The following is a 17,157-nucleotide window of genomic DNA, read 5'->3' as shown; positions in this document are numbered from 1 at the left end:
TCATCCATCTTCTCCTCTCCTCCACTCTCCTCCTCTCCTCTCATCCATCCTCTCCTCCTCTCCTCTCCTCCTCTCCTCCTCTCCTCATCTTCTCCTCCACTCTCCTCCTAATGTACTTTTTACTCCATACATTTTCCCTGACACCTAAAAGTACTCGTTACATTTCACATTTTTAGCAGGAAAAGGGTCCAATTCACACACTTATCAAGAGAACATCCCTGGTCATCTACTGACTCTGATCTGGTGGACTCACTAAACACACATGCTTCGTTTGTAAATGATGTCTGAGTGTTGGAGTGTGCCCCTGCCTGTATATTACCATGCTACTGTATATTACCATGCTACTGTATATTACCATGTTACTGTATATTACCATGCTACTGTATATTACCATGCTACTGTATATTACCATGTTACTGTATATTACCATGCTACTGTATATTACCATGCTACTGTATATTACCATGCTACTGTATATTACCATGCTACTGTATATTACCATGCTACTGTATATTACCATGCTACTGTATATTACCATGTTACTGTATATTACCATGCTACTGTATATTACCATACCTGTATATTACCATGTTACTGTATATTACCATGCTACTGTATATTACCATGCTACTGTATATTACCATGTTATTGTATACTACCATGCTACTGTATATTACCATGTTATTGTATTTTACCATGCTACTGTATATTACCATACCTGTATATTACCATGCTACTGTATATTACCATGCTACTGTATATTACCATGCTACTGTATATTAACATTTTACTGTATTTTACCATGCTACTGTATATTACCATACCTGTATATTACCATGCTACTGTATATTACCATACCTGTATATTACCATGCTACTGTATATTACCATGCTACTGTATATTAACATTTTACTGTATTTTACCATGCTACTGTATATTACCATACCTGTATATTACCATGCTACTGTATATTACCATGCTACTGTATATTAACATTTTACTGTATTTTACCATGCTACTGTAGTGGATATTTGATCAACCGAAGAATCGACAGGGCTGGGTGTTTCCAGGGAAGTGGTTAATTCAGCTGGAATGCTTGAGAGAGAGAGGGAGAGAGAGAGAGAGAGCCACAGGGTCTTTGACAAGCACAAGGCTGTGTATATTTTATTGATTGAACATGGCGATAGAGAGAGAGAGAGAGAGAGAGAGAGAGAGGGTCTTTGAGAAGCAGAAGGCTGTGTATATTTTATTGAATGAACATGGCGAGAGCGAGAGAGAGAGCGATAGAGAGAGAGAGAGAGAGAGGCGGTCTTTGAGAAGCAGGCTGTGTATATTTTATTGAATGAACATGGCGATAGAGAGAGACTGGAGCTGACAGATTAATTGCAGGGTCAGGTTAGAGGGTGGGTGAATAGAGAGAGACTGGAGCTGACAGATTAATTGCAGGGTCAGGTTAGAGGGTGGGTGAATAGAGAGAGACTGGAGCTGACAGATTAATTGCAGGGTCAGGTTAGAGGGTGGGTGAATAGAGAGAGACGTGTCGAGTTGGTTCGTCTGGTGGCAGCGGTGGAAAAAATACCCACTTGTCATACTTGAGTAAAAGTAAAGATACCTTAATAGAAAATGACAAGTAAAAGTGAAAGTCACCCAGTAAAATACTACTTGAGTAAAAGTCTAAAAGTATTTGGTTTTAAATAAGCTTAAGTATCAAAAGTAAAAGTATAATAATTTCAAATTCCTTATATGAAGCAAACCAGTTGGCACCATTTAAAAATATATATTTACGGTAAACCAGGGGCAGACTTCGACATTCAGACATCATTATAAATGAAGCATGTGTGTTTAGTGATTCCGCCAGATCAGAGGCAGTATGGATGTCCAGGGATGTTCTCTTGATAAGTGTGTGAATTAGACAATTTTCCTGTTCTGCTAAACATTCAAAATGTAATGAGTACTTTTAGAGAATAAAAAGTGCATCATTTTATTTAGGAATATTTAGGACTGATGAGTCTCTTGTGGGCAGATCCATCTACATCACTGAATAACAGTCCCCTGATCTCTGATGAATCTCTTGTGGGCAGATCCATCTACATCACTGAATAACAGTCCCCTGATCTCTGATGAATCTCTTGTGGGCAGATCCATCTACATCACTGAATAACAGTCCCCTGATCTCTGATGAGTCTCTTGTGGGCAGATCCATCTACATCACTGAATAACAGTCCCCTGATCTCTGATGAGTCTCTTGTGGGCAGATCCATCTACATCACTGAATAACAGTCCCCTGATCTCTGATGAGTCTCTTGTGGGCAGATCCATCTACATCACTGAATAACAGTCCCCTGATCTTGCATTGTTCAATGGAAATTCTATTGACTTAGCTGATCTATTTATACATTCTATTGACTTAGCTGATCTATTTCTACATTATATTTACTAAGCTGATCTATTTCTACATTCTATTTACTTAGCTGATCTATTTCTACATTCTTTTTACTTAGCTGATCTATTTCTACATTATATTTACTTAGCTGATCTATTTCTACATTATATTTACTAAGCTGATCTACTTCTATATTATATTTACTAAGCTGATCTATTTCTACATTATATTGCCTTAGCTGATCTATTTCTACATTCTATTTACTTAGCTGATCTATTTCTACATTCTATTCACTTAGCTGATCTATTTCTACATTGTATTTACTTAGCTGATCTATTTCTACATTATATTTACTTAGCTGATGTACTTCTATATTATATTGCCTTAGCTGATCTATTTCTACATTATATTTACTTAGCTGATCTATTTCTACATTATATTTACTTAGCTGATCTACTTCTATATTATATTTACTTAGCTGATCTATTTCTACATTATATTTACTAAGCTGATCTATTTCTACATTATATTGCCTTAGCTGATCTATTTCTACATTATATTTACTTAGCTGATCTATTTCTACATTCTATTTACTTAGCTGATCTATTTCTACATTATATTGCCTTAGCTGATCTATTTCTACATTATATTTACTAAGCTGATCTACTTCTATATTATATTGCCTTAGCTGATCTATTTCTACATTATATTTACTTAGCTGATCTACTTCTCTATTATATTGCCTTAGCTGATCTATTTCTATATTATATTTACTAAGCTGATCTACTTCTAATTCCATTATTTGATAGGAAGCACATTCTATGCCTCTCCTTAACCCTCATTATGAAATTGTTTGGAAGTTGGCACGAGATTCAGATTCAATATTTTCTTTATGTATTCATGAATAATAATCAGTCCACTCCTTTCCCTGGTGAATGATCAGACTAGGTCCTGACATATCCCTGGTTCTGACATATCCCTGACATCCTACTGTCTATAACTGGTAGTGGAGGGTGAATGATCAGACCCTGGGTCCTGACATATCCCTGACATCCTACTGTCTATAACTGGTAGTGGAGGGTGAATGATCAGACTGGGTTCTGACATATCCCTGACATCCTACTGTCTATAACTGGTAGTGGAGGGTGAATGATCAGACCCTGGGTTCTGACATATCCCTGACATCCTACTGTCTATAACTGGTAGTGGAGGGTGAATGATCAGACCCTGGGTCCTGACATATCCCTGACATCCTACTGTCTATAACTGGTAGTGGAGGGTGAATGATCAGACCCTGGGTTCTGACATATCCCTGACATCCTACTGTCTATAACTGGTAGTGGAGGGTGAATGATCAGACCCTGGGTCCTGACATATCCCTGACATCCTACTGTCTATAACTGGTAGTGGAGGGTGAATGATCAGACTGGGTTCTGACATATCCCTGACATCCTACTGTCTATAACTGGTAGTGGAGGGTGAATGATCAGACTGGGTCCTGACATATCCCTGACATCCTACTGTCTATAACTGGTAGTGGAGGGTGAATGATCAGACTGGGTCCTGACATATCCCTGACACCCTACTGTCTATAACTGGTAGTGGAGGGTGAATGATCAGACCCTGGGTCCTGACATATCCCTGACATCCTACTGTCTATAACTGGTAGTGGAGGGTGAATGATCAGACTGGGTTCTGACATATCCCTGACATCCTACTGTCTATAACTGGTAGTGGAGTGTGAATGATCAGACCCTGGGTCCTGATACGTTGCTGTATCCTCTACTCTCCTTCTCTACTGTTACTACTCTCCTTCTCTGTTACTACTCTCCTTCTCTACTGTTGCTACTCTCCTTCTCTACTGTTACTACTCTCCTTCTCTACTGTTACTACTCTCCTTCTCTACTGTTACTACTCTCCTTCTCTACTGTTACTACTCTCCTTCTCTGTTACTACTCTCCTTCTCTACTGTTGCTACTCTCCTTCTCTAATGTTACTACTCTCCTTCTCTACTGTTACTACTCTCTACTGTTACTACTCTCCTTCTCTACTGTTACTACTCTCCTTCTCTGTTACTACTCTCCTTCTCTACTGTTGCTACTCTCCTTATCTGTTGTTACTACTCTCCTTCTCTACTGTTGCTACTCTCCTTCTCTACTGTTACTACTCTCCTTCTCTATTGTTACTACTCTCCTTATCTGTTGTTACTACTCTCCTTCTCTGTTACTACTCTCCTTCTCTACTGTAACTACTCTCCTTATCTGTTGTTACTACTCTCCTTCTCTACTGTTACTACTCTCCTTCTCTGTTGCTACTCTCCTTCTCTATTGTTACTACTCTCCTTCTCTGTTACTACTCTCCTTCTCTATTGTTACTACTCTCCTTATCTGTTGTTACTACTCTCCTTCTCTGTTACTACTCTCCTTCTCTACTGTAACTACTCTCCTTATCTGTTGTTACTACTCTCCTTCTCTACTGTTACTACTCTCCTTCTCTGTTGCTACTCTCCTTCTCTACTGTTACTACTCTCCTTCTCTACTGTTACTACTCTCCTTCTCTACTGTTACTACTCTCCTTCTCTACTGTTACTACTCTCCTTCTCTGTTACTACTCTCCTTCTCTACTGTTGCTACTCTCCTTCTCTACTGTTACTACTCTCCTTCTCTATTGTTACTACTCTCCTTCTCTACTGTTACTACTCTCCTTCTCTACTGTAACTACTCTCCTTATCTGTTGTTACTACTCTCCTTCTCTACTGTTACTACTCTCCTTCTCTATTGTTACTACTCTCCTTCTCTATTGTTACTACTCTCATTCTCTACTGTTGCTACTCTCCTTCTCTGTTACTACTCTCCTTCTCTACTGTTACTACTCTCCTTATCTGTTGTTACTACTCTCCTTCTCTACTGTTACTACTCTCCTTCTCTACTGTTACTACTCTCCTTCTCTGTTACTACTCTCCTTCTCTACTGTTACTACTCTCCTTCTCTACTGTTACTACTCTCCTTCTCTACTGTTACTACTCTCCTTCTCTATTGTTACTACTCTCCTTCTCTGTTGTTACTACTCTCCTTATCTACTGTTACTACTCTCCTTCTCTACTGTTACTACTCTCCTTCTCTGTTGTTACTACTCTCCTTCTCTGTTACTACTCTCCTTCTCTATTGTTACTACTCTCCTTCTCTACTGTTACTACTCTCCTTCTCTGTTGTTACTACTCTCCTTATCTACTGTTACTACTATCCTTCTCTACTGTTACTACTCTCCTTCTCTGTTACTACTCTCCTTCTCTATTGTTACTACTCTCCTTCTCTGTTGTTACTACTCTCCTTATCTACTGTTACTACTCTCCTTCTCTGTTACTACTCTCCTTCTCTACTGTAACTACTCTCCTTCTCTGTTGTTACTACTCTCCTTCTCTACTGTTACTACTCTCCTTCTCTACTGTTACTACTCTCCTTCTCTGTTACTACTCTCCTTCTCTGTTGTTACTACTCTCCTTCTCTGTTACTACTCTCCTTCTCTACTGTAACTACTCTCCTTCTCTGTTGTTACTACTCTCCTTCTCTACTGTAACTACTCTCCTTCTCTGTTGTTACTACTCTCCTTCTCTACTGTTACTACTCTCCTTCTCTGTTACTACTCTCCTTCTCTACTGTAACTACTCTCCTTCTCTGTTGTTACTACTCTCCTTCTCTACTGTTACTACTCTCCTTCTCTGTTACTACTCTCCTTCTCTACTGTAACTACTCTCCTTCTCTGTTGTTACTACTCTCCTTCTCTGTTACTACTCTCATTCTCTACTGTGACTACTCTCCTTCTCTGTTGTTACTACTCTCCTTCTCTACTGTTACTACTCTCCTTCTCTACTGTTACTACTCTCCTTCTCTGTTACTACTCTCCTTCTCTACTGTTACTACTCTCCTTCTCTACTGTTACTACTCTCCTTCTCTACTGTTACTACTCTCTACTGTTACTACTCTCCTTCTCTACTGTTACTACTCTCCTTCTCTGCTGTTACTACTCTCCTTCTCTACTGTTACTACTCTCTACTGTTACTACTCTCCTTCTCTACTGTTACTACTCTCCTTCTCTACTGTTACTACTCTCCATCTCTACTGTTGCTACTCTCCTTCTCTACTGTAACTACTCTCCTTCTCTGTTACTACTCTCCTTCTCTACTGTTACTACTCTCCTTCTCTACTGTTACTACTCTCCTTCTCTACTGTTGCTACTCTCCTTCTCTACTGTTACTACTCTCCTTCTCTACTGTTACTACTCTCCTTCTCTACTGTTACTACTCTCCTTCTCTACTGTTACTACTCTCCTTCTCTACTGTTACTACTCTCCTTATCTGTTGTTACTACTCTCCTTCTCTATTGTTACTACTCTCCTTCTCTACTGTTACTACTCTCCATCTCTACTGTTACTACTCTCCTTCTCTACTGTTACTACTCTCTACTGTTACTACTCTCCTTCTCTACTGTTACTACTCTCTACTGTTACTACTCTCCTTCTCTACTGTTACTACTCTCTACTGTTACTACTCTCCTTCTCTGTTACTACTCTCCTTCTCTACTGTTACTACTCTCCTTCTCTACTGTTGCTACTCTCCTTCTCTACTGTTACTACTCTCCTTCTCTGTTACTACTCTCCTTCTCTACTGTTGCTACTCTCCTTCTCTACTGTTACCACTCTCCTTCTCTGCTGTACCTGCTCCCCTGCATGAGTCTGCTGCAGTTGTCTTCCTGGGGAAGTCCTTGGTGTGCCCTGCAGGTAGCTTAGAGTAGAAACCGGGAGATTAATTGCTCCTCGTTATTGGAGGAGAAACAATCACTTCCCCTCGCCAAGTTGTGGGAGCAGCAGGAGGTGCATTGCGGCAGGCAGGCGACGATGAGAGGAGAAGAGGAGTCATGCTGTTTTCAAGGACCGCCGCTCTCTGTGGAGTGTGTCACCATCTCTGTACTGTGTCTCGCTGTCACACTTCTCCCTCTCTGTGGAGTGTGTCACCATCTCTGTACTGTGTCTCGCTGTCACACTTCTCCCTCTCTGTGGAGTGTGTCACCATCTCTGTACTGTGTCTCGCTGTCACACTTCTCCCTCTCTGTGGAGTGTGTCACCATCTCTGTACTGTGTCTCGCTGTCACACTTCTCCCTCTCTGTGGAGTGTGTCACCATCTCTGTACTGTGTCTCACTGTCACACTTCTCCCTCTCTGTGGAGTGTGTCACCATCCCTGTACTGTGTCTCGCTGTCACACTTCTCCCTCTCTGTGGAGTGTGTCACCATCTCTGTACTGTGTCTCGCTGTCACACTTCTCCCTCTCTGTGGAGTGTGTCACCATCTCTGTACTGTGTCTCGCTGTCACACTTCTCCCTCTCTGTGGAGTGTGTCACCATCTCTGTACTGTGTCTCGCTGTCACACTTCTCCCTCTCTGTGGAGTGTGTCACCATCTCTGTACTGTGTCTCGCTGTCACAGTTCTCCCTCTCTGTGGAGTGTGTCACCATCTCTGTACTGTGTCTCGCTGTCACACTTCTCCCTCTCTGGAAGGAGGTCTAGTCTCTTCTCCTCTACTGTGTCTCGCTGTCACACTTCTCCCTCTCTGTGGAGTGTGTCACCATCTCTGTACTGTGTCTCGCTGTCACACTTCTCCCTCTCTGGAAGGAGGTCTAGTCTCGGCTCCTGCACTGTGTCTCGCTGTCACACTTCTCCCTCTCTGTGGAGTGTGTCACCATCTCTGTACTGTGTCTCGCTGTCACACTTCTCCCTCTCTGTGGAGTGTGTCACCATCTCTGTACTGTGTCTCGCTGTCACACTTCTCCCTCTCTGTGGAGTGTGTCACCATCTCTGTACTGTGTCTCGCTGTCACACTTCTCCCTCTCTGGAAGGAGGTCTAGTCTCTTCTCCTGTACTGTGTCTCGCTGTCACACTTCTCCCTCTCTGTGGAGTGTGTCACCATCTCTGTACTGTGTCTCGCTGTCACACTTCTCCCTCTCTGGAAGGAGGTCTAGTCTCTTCTCCTGTACTGTGTCTCGCTGTCACACTTCTCCCTCTCTGTGGAGTGTGTCACCATCTCTGTACTGTGTCTCGCTGTCACACTTCTCCCTCTCTGTGGAGTGTGTCACCATCTCTGTACTGTGTCTCGCTGTCACACTTCTCCCTCTCTGGAAGGAGGTCTAGTCTCTTCTCCTGTACTGTGTCTCGCTGTCACACTTCTCCCTCTCTGTGGAGTGTGTCACCATCTCTGTACTGTGTCTCGCTGTCACACTTCTCCCTCTCTGGAAGGAGGTCTAGTCTCGGCTCCTGCACTGTGTCTCGCTGTCACACTTCTCCCTCTCTGTGGAGTGTGTCACCATCCCTGTACTGTGTCTCGCTGTCACACTTCTCCCTCTCTGTGGAGTGTGTCACCATCTCTGTACTGTGTCTCGCTGTCACACTTCTCCCTCTCTGGAAGGAGGTCTAGTCTCTTCTCCTGTACTGTGTCTCGCTGTCACACTTCTCCCTCTCTGTGGAGTGTGTCACCATCTCTGTACTGTGTCTCGCTGTCACACTTCTCCCTCTCTGGAAGGAGGTCTAGTCTCTTCTCCTGTACTGTGTCTCGCTGTCACACTTCTCCCTCTCTGTGGAGTGTGTCACCATCTCTGTACTGTGTCTCGCTGTCACACTTCTCCCTCTCTGGAAGGAGGTCTAGTCTCTTCTCCTGTACTGTGTCTCGCTGTCACACTTCTCCCTCTCTGTGGAGTGTGTCACCATCTCTGTACTGTGTCTCGCTGTCACACTTCTCCCTCTCTGGAAGGAGGTCTAGTCTCTTCTCCTGTACTGTGTCTCGCTGTCACACTTCTCCCTCTCTGTGGAGTGTGTCACCATCTCTGTACTGTGTCTCGCTGTCACACTTCTCCCTCTCTGTGGAGTGTGTCACCATCTCTGTACTGTGTCTCGCTGTCACACTTCTCCCTCTCTGGGAGGAGGTCTAGTCTCGGCTCCTGTACTGTGTCTCGCTGTCACACTTCTCCCTCTCTGTGGAGTGTGTCACCATCTCTGTACTGTGTCTCGCTGTCACACTTCTCCCTCTCTGTGGAGTGTGTCACCATCTCTGTACTGTGTCTCGCTGTCACACTTCTCCCTCTCTGTGGAGTGTGTCACCATCTCTGTACTGTGTCTCGCTGTCACACTTCTCCCTCTCTGTGGAGTGTGTCACCATCTCTGTACTGTGTCTCGCTGTCACACTTCTCCCTCTCTGTGGAGTGTGTCACCATCTCTGTACTGTGTCTCGCTGTCACACTTCTCCCTCTCTGTGGAGTGTGTCACCATCTCTGTACTGTGTCTCGCTGTCACACTTCTCCCTCTCTGTGGAGTGTGTCACCATCTCTGTACTGTGTCTCGCTGTCACACTTCTCCCTCTCTGTGGAGTGTGTCACCATCTCTGTACTGTGTCTCGCTGTCACACTTCTCCCTCTCTGTGGAGTGTGTCACCATCTCTGTACTGTGTCTCGCTGTCACACTTCTCCCTCTCTGTGGAGTGTGTCACCATCTCTGTACTGTGTCTCGCTGTCACACTTCTCCCTCTCTGTGGAGTGTGTCACCATCTCTGTACTGTGTCTCGCTGTCACACTTCTCCCTCTCTGTGGAGTGTGTCACCATCTCTGTACTGTGTCTCGCTGTCACACTTCTCCCTCTCTGTGGAGTGTGTCACCATCTCTGTACTGTGTCTCGCTGTCACACTTCTCCCTCTCTGTGGAGTGTGTCACCATCTCTGTACTGTGTCTCGCTGTCACACTTCTCCCTCTCTGTGGAGTGTGTCACCATCTCTGTACTGTGTCTCGCTGTCACACTTCTCCCTCTCTGTGGAGTGTGTCACCATCTCTGTACTGTGTCTCGCTGTCACACTTCTCCCTCTCTGGAAGGAGGTCTAGTCTCGGCTCCTGTACTCTCTCTCAATTCATTTACATTGATGGAGAAACAAACTAAACAAATTAATTAAACAAAAAAAAAAATGTATTATGTATATTATGTATGTTATGTATATGTATATTACACTCACACTAGTTCGAAAATGGTAGAGACATTTCAAATGTGATATTATGTCTATATACAGTGTTGTAACGATGTACAAATAGTTCAAGTACAACACAGAAAATAAATAAACATAAATATGGGTTGTATTTACAATGGTGTTTGTTCTTCACTGGTTGACCTTTTCTTGTGGCAACAGGTCACACATCATACTGCTGTGATGGCACACTGTGGTATTTCACCCAGTAGATATGGGAGTTTATCAAAATCGGGTTTGTTTTCGAATTCTTTGTGGATCTGTGTAATCTGAGGGAAATATGTGTCTCTAATATGGTCATAAATTTGGCAGGAGGTTAGGAAGTGCAGCTCAGTTTCCACCTCATTTTGTGGGCAGTGTGCACATAGCCTGTCATCTCTTCTGCCTACTGTGACCTTTCTCAATAGCAAGGCTTTTCTCACTGAGTCTGTAAATAGTCAAAGATTATTTCATTCTCTCTCTCTCGCTCCAGTATAGTTCTTGTTCATGACCGTCTGTATCTTCCTCTCCCAACATAAATGTTATCTCTGTCTGTACCAATGTGCCCAGGGAGCAGAGGTCTCAGACAAGCTTCACAGTTACTTTACCTCTGATAGGAAGAGGATCCCAGTTTAGCATGTTGGTCTAGCCTGGTCCCAGATCTGTTTAGCATGTTAGCCTGGTCCCAGATCTGTTTAGCATGTTGGTCTAGCCTGGTCCCAGATCTGTTTAGCATGTTAGCCTGGTCCCAGATCTGTTTACCATGTTAGCCTGGTCCCATATCTGTTTAGCATGTTAGCCTGGTCCCATATCTGTTTAGCATGTTAGTCTGGTCCCATATCTGTTTAACATGTTAGACTGGACCCAGATCTGTTTAGCATGTTAGCCTGGTCCCAGATCTGTTTAGCATGTTGGTCTAGCCTGGTCCCAGATCTGTTTAGCATGTTAGCCTGGTCCCATATCTGTTTAGCATGTTGGTCTAGCCTGGTCCCAGATCTGTTTAGCATGTTAGCCTGGTCCCAGATCTGTTTAGCATGTTGGTCTAGCCTGGTCCCAGATCTGTTTAGCATGTTAGCCTGGTCCCAGATCTGTTTAGCATGTTGGTCTAGCCTGGTCCCAGATCTGTTTAGCATGTTAGCCTGGTCCCATATCTGTTTAGCATGTTAGCCTGGTCACAGATCTGTTTAGCATGTTAGCCTGGTCCCAGATCTGTTTAGCATGTTAGCCTGGTCCCAGATCTGTTTAGCATGTTGGTCTAGCCTGGTCCCAGATCTGTTTAGCATGTTAGCCTGGTCCCAGATCTGTTTAGCTTGTTAGCCTGGTCCCAGAACTGTTTAGCATGTTAGCCTGGTCCCAGATCTGTTTAGCATGTTAGACTGGACCCAGAACTGTTTAGCATGTTAGCCCGGTCCCATATCTGTTTAGCATGTTAGCCTAGTCCCAGAACTGTTTAGCATGTTAGCCTGGTCCCAGAACTGTTTAGCTTGTTAGCCTGGTCCCAGATCTGTTTAGCATGTTGGTCTAGCCTGGTCCCAGATCTGTTTAGCATGTTGGTCTAGCCTGGTCCCAGATCTGTTTAGCATGTTAGCCTGGACCCATATCTGTTTAGCATGTTAGACTGGACCCAGATCTGTTTAGCATGTTAGCCCGGTCCCATATCTGTTTAGCATGTTAGCCTGGTCCCAGAACTGTTTAGCATGTTAGCCCGGTCCCATATCTGTTTAGCATGTTAGCCTGGTCCCAGAACTGTTTAGCATGTTAGCCCGGTCCCATATCTGTTTAGCATGTTAGCCTGGTCCCAGAACTATTTAGCATGTTGGTCTAGCCTGATCCCAGATCAGTTTATACTCCCTTGTCAACTTTATATGCAAAAAGTGTCATTTTCACTCAGTTTGATCTCCCATCCAATAGTTTGTATTGATCGTTATTTACCAACGTGGTTGTTGAGACATCACAAGCAGATTGTGGAGTGCCTCGTTTGAGGACGTTTTACCATCTCTGAAGTTCTGACTGGGATCATAGATTGTGCTGTTATGTGATCACAGTTAAGGTCATGGGATATGCTTTGCTCCTGGACCTCAATTACCATCCTAATGAGTTATGAGCTGTATTTAGTAACGTTTACATTTACCTTGTCCAGCGTTGGCCTCTAATGTGTTCTGATATAACGGGCCGCATTGCTAGAGGACAGTGAGGATTTGACATAAATATCTATGGTACATGTTGTATGACAGAAGAGAACAGGGCTTTAATGTGTGACGTCCTGTCTGTAGTGTTATCAGACCTCTCTATGTGTAGAGGTACAGTCTGTTGCATATAGAATTAGAATGGACGGGTAGTGTTATGTGTGACTTCCTGTCTGTAGTGTTATCAGACCTCTCTATGTGTAGAGGTACAGTCTGTTGCATATAGAATTAGAATGGACGGGTAGTGTTATGTGTGACTTCCTGTCTGTAGTGTTATCAGACCTCTCTATGTGTAGAGGTACAGTCTGTTGCATATAGAATTAGAATGGACGGGTAGTGTTATGTGTGACTTCCTGTCTGTAGTGTTATCAGACCTCTCTATGTGTAGAGGTACAGTCTGTTGCATATAGAATTAGAATGGACTGGTAGTATTATGTGTGTTTAATGTGTGACATCCTGTCTGTAGTGTTATCAGACCTCTCTATGTGTAGAGGTACAGTCTGTTGCATATAGAATTAGAATGGACGGGTAGTGTTATGTGTGACTTCCTGTCTGTAGTGTTATCAGACCTCTCTATGTGTAGAGGTACAGTCTGTTGCATATAGAATTAGAATGGACTGGTAGTATTATGTGTGTTTAATGTGTGACATCCTGTCTGTAGTGTTATCAGACCTCTCTATGTGTAGAGGTACAGTCTGTTGCATATAGAATTAGAATGGACGGGTAGTGTTATGTGTGACTTCCTGTCTGTAGTGTTATCAGACCTCTATATGTGTAGAGGTACAGTCTGTTGCATATAGAATTAGAATGGACGGGTAGTGTTATGTGTGACTTCCTGTCTGTAGTGTTATCAGACCTCTCTATGTGTAGAGGTACAGTCTGTTGCATATAGAATTAGAATGGACTGGTAGTATTATGTGTGTTTAATGTGTGACATCCTGTCTGTAGTGTTATCAGACCTCTCTATGTGTAGAGGTACAGTCTGTTGCATATAGAATTAGAATGGACGGGTAGTGTTATGTGTGACTTCCTGTCTGTAGTGTTATCAGACCTCTATATGTGTAGAGGTACAGTCTGTTGCATATATAATTAGAATGGACGGGTAGTGTTATGTGTGACTTCCTGTCTGTAGTGTTATCAGACCTCTCTATGTGTAGAGGTACAGTCTGTTGCATATAGAATTAGAATGGACTGGTAGTATTATGTGTGTTTAATGTGTGACATCCTGTATGTAGTGTTATCAGACCACTTTCTAATTCTACATGTACCAGCTACAGAGTGACATGTCATCCTCGTCACTCGCCACCTGTCTGCTTTGCCACCTAGCTGTGCCTTCCTCCAGGTCCCAGTGTGCCCACGTTGGGAGGGCGTGGGGGTCACCTAGCTGTGCCTTCCTCCAGGTCCCAGTGTGCCCACGTTGGGAGGGTGTGGGGGTCACCTAGCTGTGCCTTCCTCCAGGTCCCAGTGTGCCCACGTTGGGAGGGTGTGGGGGTCACCTAGCTGTGCCTTCCTCCAGGTCCCAGTGTGCCCACGTTGGGAGGGCGTGGGGGTCACCTAGCTGTGCCTTCCTCCAGGTCCCAGTGTGCCCACGTTGGGAGGGTGTGGGGACCACCTAGCTGTGCCTTCCTCCAGGTCCCAGTGTGCCCACGTTGGGAGGGTGTGGGGACCACCTAGCTGTGCCTTCCTCCAGGTCCCAGTGTGCCCGTGTTGGGAGGGCGTGGGGACCACCTAGCTGTGCCTTCCTCCAGGTCCCAGTGTGCCCGCGTTGGGAGGGAGTGGGGATCATTTGATCAGGGCACCCAGTTGTCTCTCACCTCTGATGCATCTGATCACTATCTAGATCACTGATCACTATCTAGATCACTGATCACTATCTAGATCACTATCTAGATCACTATCTAGATCCCTGATGATCACTATCTAGATCCCTGATGATCACTATCTAGATCACTGATCACTATCTAGATCACTATCTAGATCCCTGTTGATCACTATCTAGATTCCTGATGATCACTATCTAGATCACTGTTGATCACTATCTAGATCCCTGTTGATCACTATCTAGATCACTGTTGATCACTATCTAGATCCCTGTTGATCACTATCTAGATCACTGTTGATCACTATCTAGACCACTGTTGATCACTATCTAGATCCCTGTTGATCACTATCTAGACCACTGTTGATCACTATCTAGATCACTGTTGATCACTATCTAGACCACTGTTGATCACTATCTAGATCACTGTTGATCACTATCTAGATCCCTGTTGATCACTATCTAGATCACTGTTGATCACTATCTAGATCCATGTTGATCACTATCTAGATCACTGTTGATCACTATCTAGATCCCTGTTGATCACTATCTAGATCACTGATCACTATCTAGACCACTGTTGATCACTATCTAGACCACTGTTGATCACTATCTAGATCCCTGTTGATCACTATGTGTTTGGTGCTGCTGTTGTCTCCTCCTGGTACTAACACTCTACACCCAACAGAGCTGGTTTAAAACATAACACAGCACCAAAGATAGTTTTGTGGGGAAAGTTTTCTCTCCCTGAATCCATTCAACTTTTCACCTGTAGATCAGAGACTTTATCTGACAGATAGTTGATCTCAGGGTTGGATGTGTCTGCTGTCTGCTTTGGGGAACACAGTTCGGTGAGGAGAAGAAAGCGCTCAAACAACGTGATACGAGACAGACAGACAGACAGACAGACCCCATATACCCCTTAACCAGGCCCCATATACCCCTTAACCAGGCCCCATATACCCCTTAACCAGGCCCCATATACCCCTTAACCAGGCCCCATATACCCCTTAACCAGGCCCCATATACCCCTTAACCAGGCCCCATATACCCCTTAACCAGGCCCCATATACCCCTTAACCAGGCCCCATATACTCTGGTCACAAGTACACTCTTTAAAAAAAAAAGTGCTATATAGAACCTAAAAGGCTTCTTGGGCTGTCCCCATAGGATAACCCTTTGAAGAACCATTTTTGGTTCCAGATATAATCTTTTTGGTTCCAGAGAGAATCCTTTTGGTTCCAGATAGAATCCTTTTGGTTCCAGAGAGAATCCTTTTGGTTCCAGGTAGAATCCTTTTGGTTCCAGGTAGAATCCTTTTGGTTCCAGATAGAATCCGTTTGGTTCCAGGTAGAATCCTTTTGGTTCCAGGTAGAATCCTATTGGTTCCAGATATAATCCTTTTGGTTCGAGGTAGAATCCTTTTGGTTCCAGAGAGAATCCTTTTGGTTCCAAAGAGAATCCTTTTGGTTCCAGGTAGAATCATTTTGGTTCCAGGTAGAATCCTTTTGGTTCCAGAGAGAATCCTTTTGGTTCCAGGTAGAATCCTTTTGGTTCCAGGTAGAATCATTTTGGTTCCATAATAGAATCATTTTGGTTCCAGGTAGAACCCTTTTGGGTTTATGTAAAACCTTTTCCACAGAGTTCTACATGGAACCAAAAAGGGTTTTCCTATGTGGACTGCTGAAGAACCCTTTTGGAACCCTGTTTTCTAAGCGTGTAGTGCTCTATATAGGGAACAGAGGAGCATTTGGGACGCAGCCCATTTCATCTACAGAACATCCAGCTGTCTGCTTGACTGTAGCTGTCAGGCAGAGTTAGATTTAACAGCTCGATCAAACATCGAACCGTGTTAATTTATAAACTCTGCTGGAAGGACAAAAAGCTTTCGAACAAAGAAACCCCTCAGGAGTGTGTGTGTGTGTGTGTGTGTGTGTGTGTGTGTGTGTGTGTGTGTGTGTGTCTGTCTGTCTGTGTGTCTGTGTGGAAGCCGTCTGTTATAATTAACATGAATATTGAGACCTCACTTAGCGGACAGCTCAGTGAGATGGAACAGCGTCTGATTAGAAACAAACAGGTCGCTGGTCTGGCCTGGTCTGGTCTGGTGGTCTGGTCTGGCCTGGTCTGGCCTGGTCTGGTCTGGCCTGGTCTGGTCTGGCCTGGTCTGGCCTGGTCTGGTCTGGCCTGGCCTGGTCTGATCTGGTCTGGCCTGGTCTGGTCTGGTCTACAACATGACTACAGCGTCTGATTTGAAACTAAAAGGTCGCTGGTCTGGTCTGGTCTGGCCTGGTCTGGTCTGGACTGGTCTGGTCTGGACTGGTCTGGTCTGGACTGGTCTGGTCTGGCCTTTCCTACAACATGACTACAACGTCTGCTTAGAAACTAAAAGGTCGCTGGTCTGGTCTGGTCTGGTCTAGTCTGGTCTGGTCTGGTCTGGCCTGGTTTGGTCTGATCTAGTCTGGTCTGGTCTAGTCTGGTCTGGTCTGGTCTGGTCTGGTCTGGCCTGCCCTACAACATGACTACAACGTCTGATTAGAAATTAAAAGGTCGCTGGTCTGGTCTGGTCTAGTCTGGTCTAGTCTGGTCTAGTCTGGTCTAGTCTGCCCCTACAACTTGACTACATGTATTGTTGGGTTATCTGCGTTTTCAGTGAAGTGTTTGTATGTTACTTAAAGGACTAGCCTGGTTAGGAACCATCGTGTTGTGGTCTTCTTCATTAATATATCTGACCTATATATA

This window comes from Salvelinus namaycush, chromosome 6, assembly GCF_016432855.1.
Source record: "Salvelinus namaycush isolate Seneca chromosome 6, SaNama_1.0, whole genome shotgun sequence".
Lineage (NCBI taxonomy): Eukaryota > Metazoa > Chordata > Actinopteri > Salmoniformes > Salmonidae > Salvelinus > Salvelinus namaycush.
Note: the sequence above shows the minus strand (reverse complement) of the source record.